Source organism: Hyaena hyaena, unplaced genomic scaffold (genome assembly GCF_003009895.1).
Source record: "Hyaena hyaena isolate Hyena2069 unplaced genomic scaffold, ASM300989v1 scaffold_1346, whole genome shotgun sequence".
NCBI lineage: Eukaryota > Metazoa > Chordata > Mammalia > Carnivora > Hyaenidae > Hyaena > Hyaena hyaena.
In genome coordinates, this window is record NW_024081978.1 from 309144 (window position 1) to 325210 (window position 16067).

At 49.9% G+C, this 16067-nt stretch overlaps 1 protein-coding gene across 1 annotated transcript in view; it reads right to left on the bottom strand.

Annotated features, from left to right (window-relative positions):
• Window positions 1-13773: 13773 nt before the first annotated feature.
• LOC120225148 (SPARC-related modular calcium-binding protein 1) overlaps window positions 13774-16067 on the bottom strand; it is a gene marked incomplete at its 5' end in the record, with an annotated part of 81752 nt that continues 79458 nt past the window's right edge. Inside the window, one exon of the mRNA XM_039223379.1 lies at window positions 13774-15840. The remainder of the gene's footprint in view (window positions 15841-16067) is intronic.

A 16067-nucleotide genomic window follows, 5' to 3' on the forward strand; every position in this document is an offset into this window, starting at 1 on the left:
TCACTCTGTTTCTTTTCAACCCCGTTTATTAGAACGGTGCATCAATAGGGTTGCTTCTCTACACTGTGTAATACTTATTCACTCTTCCGCTATGATCAACACCTCTGGCTTGGATCCTCATTCAATCAAATTTCTCTTTCCATGACCACAGGGTAGCAGTTAAAACTTGGTGGCCAGGAAGAGTGACATGTTTAATCAACAAAGTGGGTTGTTGGTGTTATTAATAATTATTAATGTTTTGACACTGGAAAGTTTTGTGTAAAAATGTGGACTTTGGCTTCTTTGGCCATACTACATGGGCATGATAGGGCACTTGAGTGGCTTAGTCGGTGAAGCTCACTCCGACCTCAGCTCAGGTCATGATCTCGTGGTTAGTGTAGTGAGTTCGAGCCCTGCACCAGGCTCTGTGCTGACAGCTCAGAGCCTGAAGTCTGCTTTGGATTCTGTGTTTCCCACTCTTTCTGCCCCTTCTCTGCTCATGCTCTCTCTTTCTCTCTCAAAAATAAATAAATTTTAAATATTTTAAATATTACATGGGCATTATCATGTGGCAAAAATCCGATGGAGCCGGTAAGTGGCCATCCCGTGTAGACAGGGTTTGTGCTGTCAATTCACTAGAGTCCCTACCCAGCCCACCTCTATCATTCACAGGATCCACCTGGCCTCTGTAACTATTTGTGCATATGATATCTGCTATGAGATCGAGGCTTGAGGTATTTGCCTTTTGGTTTTTCACATATTGGTGCTACAGGTTCCACCGTTTTCACATTTGTGGGATTTTAACCAAGTGACTTTAACCTCCCTGTGCCTCAGTTTCTTCAATACAAATGTACAGTTGTTGCAAAGGTTAAATGAACCATTTTTTTTAAAGGCAATTATCATAGTGCCCAGTATCCGGCATACATGCTGGAAATGTTCCTTTCACTTCGTTTGTGGTAAAATACTTTATAATTTGTGTAATTAAGGTTTGAAATGTTCGAGAGGCCTGGAAGTGCTCCAGGGAGGAAGTGGATGGCCTCAGGCCACCAAGTCCAACATGCCATCCCTCCATGTGTTGTGGCAGGCAGGCTCCATGGAGATGGGGGAAAACTCAATAGCCTTGCTTCTGTGGAAGAAGCAGGCCTGTATGGGACATAGAGGTTAAGACGTGGAGGGATGACCAATGGGCACCAGGATCCCCAAGTCAGGGATGCCCCTTGGCCCAGTGGAAAAGTGAGAAGAATATATTTCGTGCCAAAGAAAGAGTGACATGGAAAGGGGCAACAGGCCACGTAGAGTCTTCTGTGTAACAAATAACACAAGTCATGTGGACAGAAATACCTGTGGGCTTGCAGAAGGAGGTGAAGCCTTGAGAGAATCTAAGTAGTCTCCCCAGGGTCATCCCACAAGTAAGTAGCAGGGTTGGACTCAACATCTAGGTCTACCAGATTCCAAAGTAACCACTCATTATCTTCACATGCACCTGTTGGGTATGTAAGACAGACATTATTTTATTTCGTAGTATTTATCAATGGAGAACGTGACAAGCATAAATAGGATGACTCATTCTCATTTTCCAAGGACTTTCCTAGGTTTATCACTGAAATCCTATGTCCCAGGAAACCCTCAGTCCTGGAAAACTGGAATGGTTGGTCACCCTAAAATATTACTTCCGTCTCATCTGTCTCATCTGTAAGAGGACAGTACCATGACTACCTGTGAGTAGTAGTTTCTATGCATCACCTCCTACTGTGTAATGCTGTCATCTTTTACCAGCCATTCCATGCCCCATGACTCTCAGCCAGCACCTCAGCTGGAGGGGTGACTCCAACCTTCATTCCCACAAAATTTGAATTCTTGGTATGTTGCTCCAGTTTCTTTATTGACCAGGTCTTTCAGGCAACGGACATCCCCAGTGAATCCCCAGGCTCCAAACACAGTCCTTTTTCTCATTGTGTAACAGCAATGCAATTTCCTCCAATAATTAGGATAATCACCCAGCCAGTTAAGTGACCTCCTACTCTGCTTATTGGTTTATTGGCATAAAGTGCCTCGAATGACAAGGAGGCAGACTCAGCTTCTAAATTGTGAGAACCATAACTGTTCCCTGGTGGTAGCATTTCTCCCTTGGGCATTAGGGCCTCAAAATCTACTGAGCCCAAGGTTGTAGGAACAAAAAGCAAAACTCTTCAAGGGGCTTATTAGGCTTAATCATGAGGAGGATCACCTCATCTCTACCCCTTGGTCTCCAGACCTATGAGTCCTGTCTAAGGGGCAGTCAACACTATATGCTGATCTCTAATTTAAAGCATAAGTCCACTCAGTAGGATAGCAACCCAACTTAACTAACTGGTACTGTATCTGAGTGTCAATCAGGTCATTCCAATATTATATCAAGCTAGCTGCCTTTTAGTAATGGGCAATGTGCCAAGACTAGTGCCTCTGATAAGAGGCAATATTGTGAAAGATATCATGGCAATGGATAAGACGTTCTGAAATCAATGAATGAAGATGTTACCAGGAATTCTATGGGCAAATCCACACCTAGAATTTGTGTCCATCCCCTGTGATGACTAACTGCTACCTCCTCTATGATGGGAATGATCCAATGTAATCAACCTCAATCAACTAGTAACTAGTTGATTGTTATGAGAGATCGTACCATATCAAGGGCTTAGCAGTTGCTATTAGCAGGTTGTCTATTCATCCCTGGATGAGGCAGATGAAACTCAGTGAGGGGACCCATGTAATTGAACTCAAGCATACCCTCCATGCCTATTGCCAGGCCATATTACATACACACGGGTCCATTGAACAAGCATCATCAGAGTGACTAGGGAAAAGGCCAGTTAAGCTCCATAGCAGGAGTCAGCTTGTCCACTTGATTATATGGAGCCTCCACTACCTTGATTGTTCTCAGGATGGCATTCATTTAGAACACTGGTATCTTCACACTATAGGTCTCATTTAAGAGGTCCATACATACATACCTTCCCCAAACTTTCTTATCACCAGTTAACTTTCTTTCAAAGCCTCAATATCCAGTCACCCATTATCTGCTGCATATGAGTCAGTGTAGACCCACATTTCAGGCCAAAGTGGACAATCACATACACTGCCTGATGTTCTGGACCCTGGCAGGATTTCCATTCACTACAGTCTTTGAGGGCTGCCCAAGTAGGGCTATAGCATGGCGCTGTTCACCTCTGGCTGGTGCTGGCACACTGTGCAGATCCACTCCCGAATTGGTTTTGTGCTTTCTCCTTGTTGTTAACTGGTTGTGGGGAATTCTCTATGAAACTATAGTGTGGCTGAAGGATAGGCATCACAGCTGCAGGTACAGGTACCACAGGAGTCTAAGTCACCTGTTTTTGCAGCTTATTGGTGTCTTCTTGGCCTGACTGACCTGGATTCAATATTTGTACCTTCTATTTTATAACGGAATGCTGCCTTGCAAGTCTAATTTTATAGTTTTGGGGGTAAGGCACCAGTTTTCCATGAGTAAGTCACATGTCACTTGGTTTCTTCCCCACCCATGTCCTTAAGAGAACTAATGATACTAAGCATGTACTTAACAATAGTGATGGGCTTGGTCAGTATCCTTGTCTTCCCAGTGCCTACAGGAGAGGAAGGACCGCTTTAGAGTTTTCTGGGGAGTACTTCCACTTGTCCTTATGCACATTATAGCTTTTAATTTGTCTTTTTCCCCTATGTATGATGTCTAAGGTCATACAGAGAATCAAGTGACTCCACATCTTTTATAATCACTGTTATTGCTCTGGTGACTATGTGCTAGCACCGCTTGATCTCCCAACACCTTGCCCTCCATCTTACACCACGCCACCTTCCGTGATAAGTTGAGTTATCATGGTGCCACCATCTACCATGAGCTACTAGTGTCCCACATGCCCTCATCAAGGAAGTTATCCTTGGGCTGCTCACAAATGATCAACCCAAACCAGAGTCCCATTGTATAAGTTTGCTTCCTGGGACCACTTCCACTGTCAATTCTGTGTCAGTCAGAACCCCAGTAGAAGCAAATGGAACACTGAAATTGGGATAGTCCAGTGGTGGACAGTGTTGGAAACCCAGGACCAACAGCAGCAGAGCTGTTACCACCCCTTGGCATAAGTTTCAGAGGAGAAGAGGTTTTTGGATCTGAGAAGGAGAGTCCTGTAGATAAGCCTTTTAGAGAAGAGCAGTTTCAGTTTTAAAACACAACCAGCCCAAGGCAGCCTCCCTGGAAGGACCAGGAGAGTAACTTCCTGTCCTCCTTGCCCTCTCACTTCCCAACCCAGTTTCCTTCTAGACTCCTTGTATCCAGAGGACACAGGAGCCACTGATGCAGTTCATAAAGCCAGCCTCCCGTGCAGAGCAGACGGCAGGCAGAGAAGGGGAAAGAAGGGACTTAGAGCGTCAGGCCAGTGATTCCCGGCACACCGTATAGAGTTGTTGCAACGATTTTATGAGAGAACCAACCTAGCAAAGCGCCTGACATATAGTAGACACTCACAAGTGCAAACATGGAAGAGGCCCAGGCAGGTGATGCTAGCTGCTCAATGACACACAACTAGGGCATAGCAAGCCAGGTGGAGACTCCATACTCGATGCTCTTCACTGCCCCTCCCTGCCCTGATATGTGGCTTTGCTACTGACATTAAGTTGTCCCTTCACCCTTAGCTTCTCCTTAAGGAGTTCTCTCACCGTAATAACAGCTTTTTGCAATGGAATGCACATCCCATCATGCTATTTCTCCCTTATTTCACTGCCTCAGCAAATATATCTCATGCATCTCCTCCTTAAACATCTTGGGTTTTAGATACTGACATGATGCACCCCTCCACATTGCAGTAGACACACTCCTTTTGCCATGGTTAATGGACTTTTCTGTTCATACATGTCACACCCCTCTTTAGATTACCAAAGGAAGTGCTATTAAGGGTACTACTTTCAGGGTCACAAGAAATAGGGTTTTAATTCTGGCTCTACCACAAGTTAGGTGCCTGATCTGGAGAAGGCCACTTCACTTATGGGGTCTTGCGTTTTTCACGTATAAGCAATAAAGCAGGTGATTTCCCAGCTTCCTCCCAACACCAAAGTTCACTGATGATGCAGAGGAAGAGGGGGAGGAGGACGGCTCACAGAATGAGCCCCAGCTTTGTACCAGGCACTGTGCACTGTGCACTGTGCCTTCATTATCTCACTGAGCCAGCATGACCACCCTGTGAGAAAAGATCATTATCCTCATTTTACAGATGAGGAAACTGAGACTCAGAGCAGACTAGTGATTTACCCAGTCACCCAAATACTTCTTAGCAGCACCAGAATGTGTACTGGAATCCATCTGATACTAGAAACCAAACTCTAAACCAATGATCCTCAAAGTATAGTTCCAGATGAGTAACAAAAGCATCACCAGGGAATTTATTACACATGCAGATTCTCAGGCTCCACCCTGACTCCAGCCCACTGGGGATGGGTCCCAGCAAACTGTAGTGTTAACAAGCCTTCCATGCATCTGATGCATGTTCAAAGGTGGAGTCCACTGTTACAATCATTATGTCTAATGTTCCCTCGCCATCAATCTCATATACATCTCATTACATGCTCAAATATGCAGATAGCAATATTGCTTTGTAAATACAACCTCGGTGTCTTTCTATTCATGTATCCAATTTTACCACTAAATGTGCTAATTGCATAATTCTTCCTATGTAAACATCTCAATATCTCTCATACACTCTTTACTTTTTTTTTTTTTAAGTTTATTTACTTTGAAAAGAGAGAGAGTGGAAGGGCTACAGAGAGGGAGAGAGAATCCCAAGCAGGTTTCACATGATCAGCACCTGAGCCCAAGTCGACACTTAACCAACTGAGCCACCCAGGTGCCCTTCTCATACACCTTTTAAATGCTTTCCTATAACTGCCTTCATTCAACTTTGCAAGATATTCTAAGCCTTAAGGTGGTGGCTCCTGTCTAGGGGAAGGAGCAGACATGAGAATTAATGATTATTTCCTGGTAGGGATACGTGCTAGCATGGATGTAGGAAGCAGCAGCATTAGATTCTAAAGCAGCATGTAATGAACAAAGAAGTTGGAGATTCTTTCCAAACAGAAGTGATGCCTGGATAGAGTTTCAAACATTAGCAAGAAGAATAGTTATTGTTACTGTGGGGATATTTTTGTTTTAATCTTAGTTCATTTTAAAAAATCAAGCAAAAAATAAAAATCTTTTCGCTAACTCAAAGATGTCAGCTAACTGCCCCCTGCCATGATAAGTTAAGAAAGGACCTTAAAATATAAGGTGCCTGGGTGTGTCAGTCAGTTAAGCATCCAACTTCCACTCAGGTCATGATCTTGCGGTCTGGGTGTTCGACCCTGCATTGGGCTCTGTGCTGACAGCTCAGAGCCTGGAGCCTGCTTCATATTGTGTCTCCCTCTCTCTCTGCCTCTCCCTCGCTCAGACTCTGTCCCTCCTTCTCTCTATGTCTCTCAAAATAATAAATAAACATTAAAAAGAAAAGAAAAGACCTTAAAATAGAGACTCCAGTTTTAACTACATTCCCCCTGAAAGCTCAGGACTATAAACAGGGTAGTTTGGGAGCATTCAGGAAAAGCACCAAGATTCAGACGTAGTGAACCAAGTTTTGAAAGACCAGGCATCGTTAGCCATAAAGACAGATGAGGGCTTTATTCCAGGCAGGTTAGTGATGCTGTGAGGAGAAATGATTGAGAGCAGAGAGTGGTTTATTATGTGTGAAGATGTGCTCTCCTATTACTGTCAGGGTGACCTTGACTGTGTCCCCTAAGGTACTTAAGTCTTCTATTTTTCACTCAGTTACATACTTAAGATACTGTTCTTTACTTTAGAGTTTGGGGGGACTAAAATACATAAGTGCTGTAATTTATACATCACACTGCATGGTAGATTTGTGATTGTTTATGTGTGGACGTCACTGTTGTTTCAGGAGAAGACATGAAATGGGAAGGCGTTGAGTAGCAGGTGGCACAGAGCACCATCACTTTATGACTTGCAGAGTGCACTGAATGTGCACCGGGGCAGCATGTCAGTATTGCAATGATGAGGTTGTATATTTTGCAGGCAATTGTGCGTGGGAGGAGTGTCTGAAGAAGAGGACCAGACCAAGGAGTTTAGTTTCTTAGGCTGAACTGACGTGACTGGGGGCGCCTGGGTGACTCAGTCGGTTAAGCATCCGACTTTGGCTCAGGTCATGATCTCGCGGTTTGAGGGTTCAAGCCCGGTGTCGGGTTCTGTGCAGATAGCTAAGAGCCTGGAGCCTGCTTCAGATTCTGTGTCTCCTTCTCTTTCTGCCCCTCCCCGACTCACGCTCTGTCTCTTTCTGTCTCAAAAATAAACTATAAAAAAAATTAAAAATAAATAAATAAACAAACTGAGGCGACTGGATTTCTCCCAGAAGCTTTTGTGTTAGTCCACTCTGGTGACCGTGACTCAATACCATAGGCAGGTGGCTTAAACAACAGAAACTTATTTTCTCACAGTTCTGGAAGCTAGATGTTCATGGTCAAGGTACCATCAGGGTTGGTTTCTGGTTTGGCCTCTTCCTGGCTTGCAAATGACCACCTTCTCACTAAGTAGCATTTTCATTGCACAGAGACATTCTCTGGTGTCTCTTTTTCTTCTTCTTTTTTAGTTGAGAGAGCCCGTGCCCACAAGTGGAGGTGGGGGGTGGGGAGGGCAGAGGAAGACAGAGAGAGAGAATCCCAAGCAGACTGCATGCTCAGCATGGAACCTGACATGGGGCTCAATCTCACAACTGTGAGATCATGACCTGAGCTGAAATCAAGAGTTGAATACTTAGGGGCACCTGGGTGGCTCAGTCGGTTAAGCAACTGACTTCAGCTCAGGTCATTATCTCGCCGTTCACAGGTTCGAGCCCTGCATCCTGGCTCTGTGCCGACAGCTCAGAGCCTGGAGCCTGCTTCAAATTCTGCCCCAATCTCTCTCTGACCCTTCCTGCTCACGCTCTGTCTCTCCTTCTCTCTCTTAATTAGAAATAAAACATTTTTAAAAATTAGAAAAAAGAAGAGTTGAACACTTAGCCAATTGAGCCACCCAGGTGCCCCTCTCCCTCTTCTTATAAGGACACCAGTTCTGTTGGATGAGGGTCCCACCTTTCTGACCTCATTTAATCTTAAGTACCTCCTTTAAGGGCTCGTTTTCAAATCCAGTCACATTGGAAGTTAGGGCTTCAATACATGAATGTTTGGGGACACAAGTCAGTGCTCCTCCCCCCCCCCCACACACACACTGAGGGGCTCTAAAAAGAAGAGTAGCATGATCTGATTTGCCTTTCACTTAACTCAGTCCCAGAGATGGGGAGTGGGTAGAGACCAGGGGCCATTCACAGTGATGGACTCTTGCAGGAAGAGATGGAATGGCGGCAGTGCGGGTGGAGAGGAGGGCACAGAGAATTAGTGAAGGGATGACTTACAGACGTGGTGACTGACTGGAGGGCCAGGATGATGCGTCCACTTTTAGGCATATGGAGTTTTGGGGGCTGAGGGGCACCTGAGTGGAGGTGTCCAGGAGCCCGGATGCTACAGACACCGGGGCTGGAGGGTGAGACGGACAATCTCAGTAGCAGACTTCAAGTGCAGTCACAAGTCGCCTGAGCATCTATTCTGGACTGAAACTAGCCCACGCCCTGCCCTGCCAACCTTCTGGTCACAAATGCGACAACCTCAAACACCAACAGCCTAGCAGAGACGACACCTTAGCCTCTTTCTAGTTTGTTTTTCCAGCTTGAGGTGCCTCATTCCTCCCACCCCTCTTCCTCCACCCCCAGCATGCCTGTCATCCCCACTCCCGGGCCTTTTCTCCTGGGACCAGCCCGCCAGCCTCTCTCGGGCCCTCCTCCCCTCCTCGGACTACGCCCTGCCTTCCTTCTCCCGCCCCCTGCGCGTCTCCACCTAGTCTTCCATCTGCATCTTACCTCCTCCCTAAGCGCGCACATCTCCTCTCCTCGTTTTCTTCTTCCTTTCCTGCTAACCCCATAATGTGGATCCCGTCCAAGGGGGCCTTCTCACAGCCGCCCCCCTTGCTGAAGGTGTGTTTGCCGCATCTCCCCATTCGGCACCAGCCCCTCTTCTCTCTGTTGGCCCTCAGCCTGTCTGGACCCCTGCCCTCCCGGCGTGTGCCTCCCCCTTCCCCTGAAACACATGAGCCTTTGATGCAAGACCAGCTGTGGGTGCAGCAGAGCACAGAGCGTGACCAGAAGGAATCTAGGTCTGCGAAGGCGAAGGGAGCTACCCGAAGGCGAAGGCGGTGGCTCAGTAGCTAAAGCGGGTGAGATGCTGATCTGACTCTCCCTCCTCCTGGGAATTAACGCCACAGGTGTCTAGGACCACGCAGACCCCTACTCTCTCACCTCAGCTGGGGTTTGCTGCTGCCCTGGGGTCCTCTTCATCATCTTCTGCTGTTGCCCCATTGCCGCCCCCACCCCCTCCTGGATAATGCTGCAAAGCTTTCCCACCCTCCTGCCGCCAGCCTGGAGCCCGGCTCTGCTCTCTGGCTGTGCGGCGTCCTGGTTCCCACCCGGCCCGTTCCACACCCAGTTGAGGGTTTTGAAGGGACTTGAGTACGGGGAGGTCAGCTCAACCATCCTGAAGTCCACTCAGCCCAGCACTGCTCTACCCGGGTCTCCAGAAAGCAGCATTGCTGTCTCTGACAGGGAGGAGGCCGCCTAAAGGAGAGAATCGCTGAACACTGGGCAAGGGGAGCCTGGGAACACCAGAAAGACGGTGGCTTCGTCTTGCAGTTACAGCTCTCATCTCTAAAGGACTCCCGTTAAAGAGACCCAACGCCTTCCCTTGGGCCGGCATTGCAGGGGGGTCCTTGTGGGAATGTTGACCATGTTTTCACACAGCCCAGAGGACCGTACGAGGAGTGAAAATGAGTGGGTCCTCAGGGGCCCAGCTGGCTCTGGGGTAGATGCCCTAAGGACCGAGCTATCTGGGGCAGCAGCCTCACTAGCGGCCGCAGATGATGGGAGCCCAGAAGTCCCTGGTCCTGGGGTAGGAGCTGCTGGGGGATTCTCTCCGGGATCTTTTGCATCTGTCCCTAAACCCACAATAACAGGACTTTGAGGAAGGCCATCTCTATTTCCCCAGAATTACTGATTAGGGCCCAAACTAGGAAAAAGGATGCTAAGTATCCCATATCCTAAAGAGCGACAGCTGGACCCTGACGCCCTCCCCCAAGAGGACATAATACTTGAAACATTTCTGCAACTGGCCACCCTTCCCCATCCCAATCCAGTAGAGAAGGCTGGGGGAGAGAGAGGAGGGAGAGGGCCAGGAATCACTGCACTTCTTCTCCCGCTCTCCGTGAAGCTGGAGAAGCAGGGAGACTCAGAGAGAACTGCTTCTGGAGAGTGAGACCTGCCAAAGGTCCGACACCACATTTTGCGTCTGTGATGAAGCCGACTTGCAAGGCAGGGGAGAGGCAGCGCCCAGACAGGAGGCACCGAGGCCTACCTTGCACTGGCGCAATGATGCGCGCGTTTTTCATGGGTGAAGGGACACCCCCGAAGGGACCCAGGCACGAGCCATGTCACAGACACAAAACCAAAGGCAGGCTCCTTAGTACGAAGTGGGCGTGGGGAATCCTGGTGTGGAGAAGTACAGAAGAGGTCAAGTCAGGGCTGGATTTCCCACAGAAAGGCCCGATGCGGTGGGGAGGCCCCACTCTAGGACGTGCCGTGGCCCCCCTACGAGAGCCAGCATTGGGGCACCTACCACACGGCTAATCGGAGAGGCCTCCACAGCGAACAGAGGGGAACACGGCTGTTGTCAAAGTTTCCGCTCTCTCCACGGCCCCATCACTCAGAAGAGCTGAGTCATGAGAAAGCAGAGGAGGGGCTGTCTCAGAGCGTGGCCGTAGCCCTGATCTCCTCCCAGCAGTCAGGGTGACGGCTCAAGAGTGTGCCAGGGCAGGGGGGTGGGGGGAGAAGGGTCTAGATCAAGCTGAAGACTGACATTTGTAGCGGGCAGAACTGAGCTTATAAAGAAGCGAAGTAACCAAGAAGTTGTGGTGAGGCACCCGCTGCGCCGTGGAAGGAAGCTACAGAAAATAGTGTCCACAGAGGAAACAACCTTCATGTTTGTCCCCCGGGTCCTGAGATTCCTCAATCAACTACCGCCCCCCAGTCACCTGGGTCTTCCGACCCTCTCGGACTTCTCAAGCACTGCAGAGCTTGGTCATAGAGCTGCAGCTTCTGGGTGGGGGTTGAGAGCTCCCAGGAGGGAAGGTGCATTTATACTGTACATAAATGTGATCTGTCAGAGCAATGGACATAAAATGCACCCCGTAAACTGTGAAAAACAAGTCCTGGGGCCCCTGGGTGGCTCAGTCGGTTGAGCATCTAACTTGATTGCAGCTCAGGTCAGGATCCCAGGGTCGTGGCATCAAGCCCTGCATGAGGTTCTGCACTGAGCATGGAGCCTGCTTAGGATTCTCTCTTTCTCTTTCTCTCTCTCTCTCTCTGCCCTTCTCCTCATGCACATGCTCACTCTCTAAAATACAGAAAGAAAAGCAAGTCCTTTTGTTCTTGGGCAATGTAGGGATTGCAAATTTTTAATCAACAGAAAAGAAAACGCAAAGATAATCTACGTTGTGATAGAAACCAGAGTTGTTTGCTAAATATTTCTAATTCTACTCTGGGCACCTACCAGCAAGCATGGGCACATTTGGTGGCAGGCATATAACCAAGGTCATGACCCTTCTCTGTATCAGTTCATGGAAGTCATACCAAGGGGACTGGTGACCCAGGCTGTAGGGGTGAGGGCGTGATTTGGTGGCACTGCACGAGGAAGGTCACGTTTCATGTCCCCACCTGAGCAATGGATAAAAAGGCAAGTGCCACAGGGCAGATGATGGGAGTGCCACAGAGGTCTTCAGCCACACTTGTGGCCTTGTGGGGGTCACTCGGGAACTTGGGAGTAAATGGCCAGATGACCAGCCTGGCTCTCTCTCTGGGATTTTTTCTGAAAGGTGGTGGGCGCTGTCAGCTTCCCAGCCCCCTTGGGCCCCCAGAGGACCAGGGGTGCGTACCCATCTGCAGGCCCCTCCTTCTGATGGTAGTACAAGTCCACATCCTGATTGGAAAGGTCCCCGATCCTTCTCTCCCCACAGAGGCTAGGCATGGCTCGGGAGCCTCTTGGCAAAGGAAGAAATAGAAGGGATCTCTCTTTTCTTTGATGGTCTTCCCGTCCTCGGAGAGAGCAGAGCCCCAGCTGACTGGGGCTGCAGGCTGGCCCCACACCGAGGTGTGAGCTCAGACCTGTCCTCTCCCATGTCACACTGGGTATCTCTGCTGGAGGCTAGGTCTGCCCCAAGTCTCCCACTGACATCCCGTGTGGCCAAATGTCCCCCCACATTTCTCTCCCTCAAACCCCTGACACCTATGAGAGGCCTCTGCAAACCAGTGGGCTTTTAATGAGACTCCAAACTGCTCAGAGAGGGGCGCCAGGGCGGCTCGGTCGGTTAAGCATCTGACTTCAGGTCAGGTCATGATCTCACGGCTCATGAGTTCAAGCCCCACGTCGGGCTCTGTGCTGACAGCTCAGAGCCTGAAGCCTGCTTCAGATTCTGGGTCTCCCTCTCTCTGCCCTTCCCCTGCTCACTCTTTCTCTCTCTCTCTCCCTCAAAAATAGATAAACATTGAAAAAAAATTTTTTTTTAAATTGTAACTGCTCAGAGAAAAACTGCACTCATAGCTGAATGCAAGCACCTGGGGTCTGAGCTGGACGGGAGGGAAGAGGTTGCTATTCTAGCCCTCAAGGAAGGGGTCCAGCAGAGGGTGGGTGCCACCAGCAAGCCACCGGACTCTCAAGACCGAATCCTGTGAAATGGGGACAAAGACTGGTGTGTCACTGGGCTGTGGTGTTAAATACAGGAGGGCCTGTAGACCCGGGGAGTGCTGGAGCCTGGAGCGAGTCTGGAGACACAGTGTCAGCACTAAACCTGTATGATGACATTCAAGGTCCTAGACTCTTTCCCAGGAACACATAGCTGCAGAAAGGGTTAGGGGAGAATTTTCAAGAGGAGTTATCCTCTCTTCACCTGCAAAGGACAACGTGGTGGAGTGAGGCAAAAGAAATCTTGGGAAGGTTCTCGGAGGGTGGCGGGGAAGTCATTTCCAGGGACAGCTGTGCATGGGCAGAGGGGGCGAAAGGAAGAGATGCCAGCGGCATCAGAGAAAATCTAGAGCCTCACCTTGGCTGCCAAGCCCCGCCCTGAAGCCCTCCAGCTGTGAACCAGACTAGCGGCCTCGACCTGAATATGTACCCCCATAAAATTGGAACAGAGGCAGCATGAACCCCTTTGGGGGCTGCACCCTGTCCACAACTGCTTCCCACCTGGGGTCTTGAGATGGGGAATATGGCCAGTGTGCCCACCTCCACCAGCCTGAAGCCACAGAGCAGGCTCCCCCCCCGCCCCACACCCCAGCCCCACCCCCAAGGCACTGCCAGCAACGTTCACTACATTCCAGTGAGGGTTTGTGGGGGTGGCTGTCTGGGGAGGTAAGAGGGAGAACCACAGAGATTGCAAACATGGAAGGCGAGGGCCAGAGGGATGGGTCAATGTCCTCATGGCAAAGCGTGGGGACACCTCGTAGCCACTCGAGGGTTCCCTCCTAGCCCGACAACTCGGACTTAGAGTAAGGGCACTGGGGCCAGGGAAAACCCCAAACGTTGAAGAGAAAGAAACCTTTCCGTCAGAGGAAGCCACCCAAAGAAAGAGGCAGCAGCTACCAAGGTTTACCATTTTTATTTTTTATAAAACAAGCTACAAATAGTCTCCGCCCCCCCTCCTCACAAAGGAAAGCCACACAACGCCGCCTACACGTGTGGGACAGAGCAGATGGCAAGGTTGAGGGGGTGGGTTCTGAATTTCCACAGGGGGGCGCCCTCTCTTTCCTGCTTCCTTCAGGCCCGGGGCGTCCAGGAAGGTCCATGTAGCACACCAAGTCATCTGGTCCAGGCCAGTGGGGGTGGGGGGCTCCCCTTCCTCCCTACCATGCTGGGATAGGGCCTCCAGTCCCCCTGAGATACCTTCCAGGACTTGCTCCGCGAGAGCAAGAACCTTCTCTAGCCTGAGGCCCCGCCAGAGCATGTCCTGAGAAAGCTGCGCTCCCCCTCGCTGGGCCCTCCCTCAGCAGGGCCTTGAGTGGGCCGGTGCTTTATGGTGCCAATGCCTTCCAGACCCCAAATGGGACACACAGTCTGCCATGGCGGGTGCGCTTATGAGAATGCTGGCTGGGATATGAGAGGAGGCCAGATTCCCAAGAGCCATCCGACAGGGGCGTCAGTCTTGGGCTACTCGCTTTCCTTTGACACCACCATGGCGGCCCATGGGAAAAGATGCTAAGTGTCACTTGTTGCTCTCTGACACTGTCTGAATGGGCACAGCCACCGGGGCAGCGGAAGGCTGGACAGCCCACAACGGAATCCCAGGAAAATGTGTGCGGAAAACTAGGTCTGGATTTCCCTCCCTAGCTGGGCTATTATCCCTGCGCTTCTAAAGGAGGCAGAGGCAGGAGGCCCAAGATCAGTTTCGCTCTGGAATTGGCCTTGAGCCTGGGAAGCCTAAGAAGCATCTGGGAGGAACAGGAAGAATCTCAGTATTGGGTTAAAAACCAAAGAAACTACTGAGTTAACAACGAGGTGACTCACTGAGCTCCCCACTCCAGCCTGTGGTAACCACTGAGGTCAGGATGGCAGAGGAGAGAGAAAGGGGGTGAGAAGCCCCGGTCTGACCTTGCTGCTGAGAGAGTCTGTCTCGGGAAGCCTCACTCGTGCATTTGCAGGAGGCTGGCACTGCACTCATCAGTGTGGGCCTTCTGTCCTCTTCCCTCCATCACTTACACATCAAAAATCTACTAAATAGAAGGCCCCACTGTGTGTCGTTTTCTTCTTTGCCTCCCCTCTCATGCTTTACAGAGAGTAGAAGCTGAATGTGGGTGAAAATGTTTCAAGCGGCCTAATGCAAATCATCTGAGGATCGTTTGCGCGGTGGGTCACAAAGATATGGGTGCCGCCACGGATGGAGTCTGGGCTGCCTGACGGTCTGGAGAGCAGGAACACGTGGGCAGGGGGATCTGGAGCCAGGGCTGGCTGTTGCCTGCCCTCTAGGCGCAACTCCCACCTGCCCCCCAGCCTTGCTTGAGAAGGCCAGCCTCCCAGTGATTTGCCAGATCTGACATTAAAGCAGGGGGCAGTGCCCTCCTCTCCCCCAGAAAAGACGCCATGGAGTCTATGATATGTGCACACGCACACAGGGGTCGGTCTCCGGAATGGCTGGGGGTGCAGTTCTGGGTTCTAGGAAGCTGGGTCGTGTGTCCAGAGCCCCATGAGAGCAGGGAAGGGGGTGGAATAAACAAACAGCAATGCCAACACCTGTACAAAAGAACTATACAATTTACATATATATTTATGTACAGTATATAAATCTCTTTCTTCTCAGTCCCAGCAACAAATGCCCTCCCCCGCTCCCCCCAAAAAACCCTCAAAGTTGTCAGTAGCAGATCCAAAAACATACAATAAGAGAATCAACAGTCTTTTTCCCTTTCCTTTTCCCACTGTGGTATTAGATACTGGTGTTTAAAAAATGAAACCAAAAAGAAAACGCGCAAATGAGAGTTATCGAAAGTGCAAACACGGTGGGCACCACTTATGTTACACGGGATGTGGCTGGGCCGGGGGTGGGGGGGTGGGATGGGCGATGGTTAGGTGTCGGATGGTATCGGATGGTCCGTCCTGCCTCCCTGGCCTCTCCACCTGCCCTTTGGTTTTCCGCTCCTTAGACAAGGCGTCCTACTGAGAAGGAAAATAAGCAAGGAGTTAGAGGTAGGTTTACGAGGAACCCAACGATATACGACCATTTCCTCACAAGAGCGGGCTTGTCCACCTGCTGTTAGTTATGGGCTGGCCAGGGCACAGGTGGCCCAGACTCGCGAGAAGCCCATGTTTTACCAGCCCATCCTCTGCCACCACGGGGCACCCCAGTGGGCAAGCGAACAAGTTTGGCCTTCTAGAGAATCAGG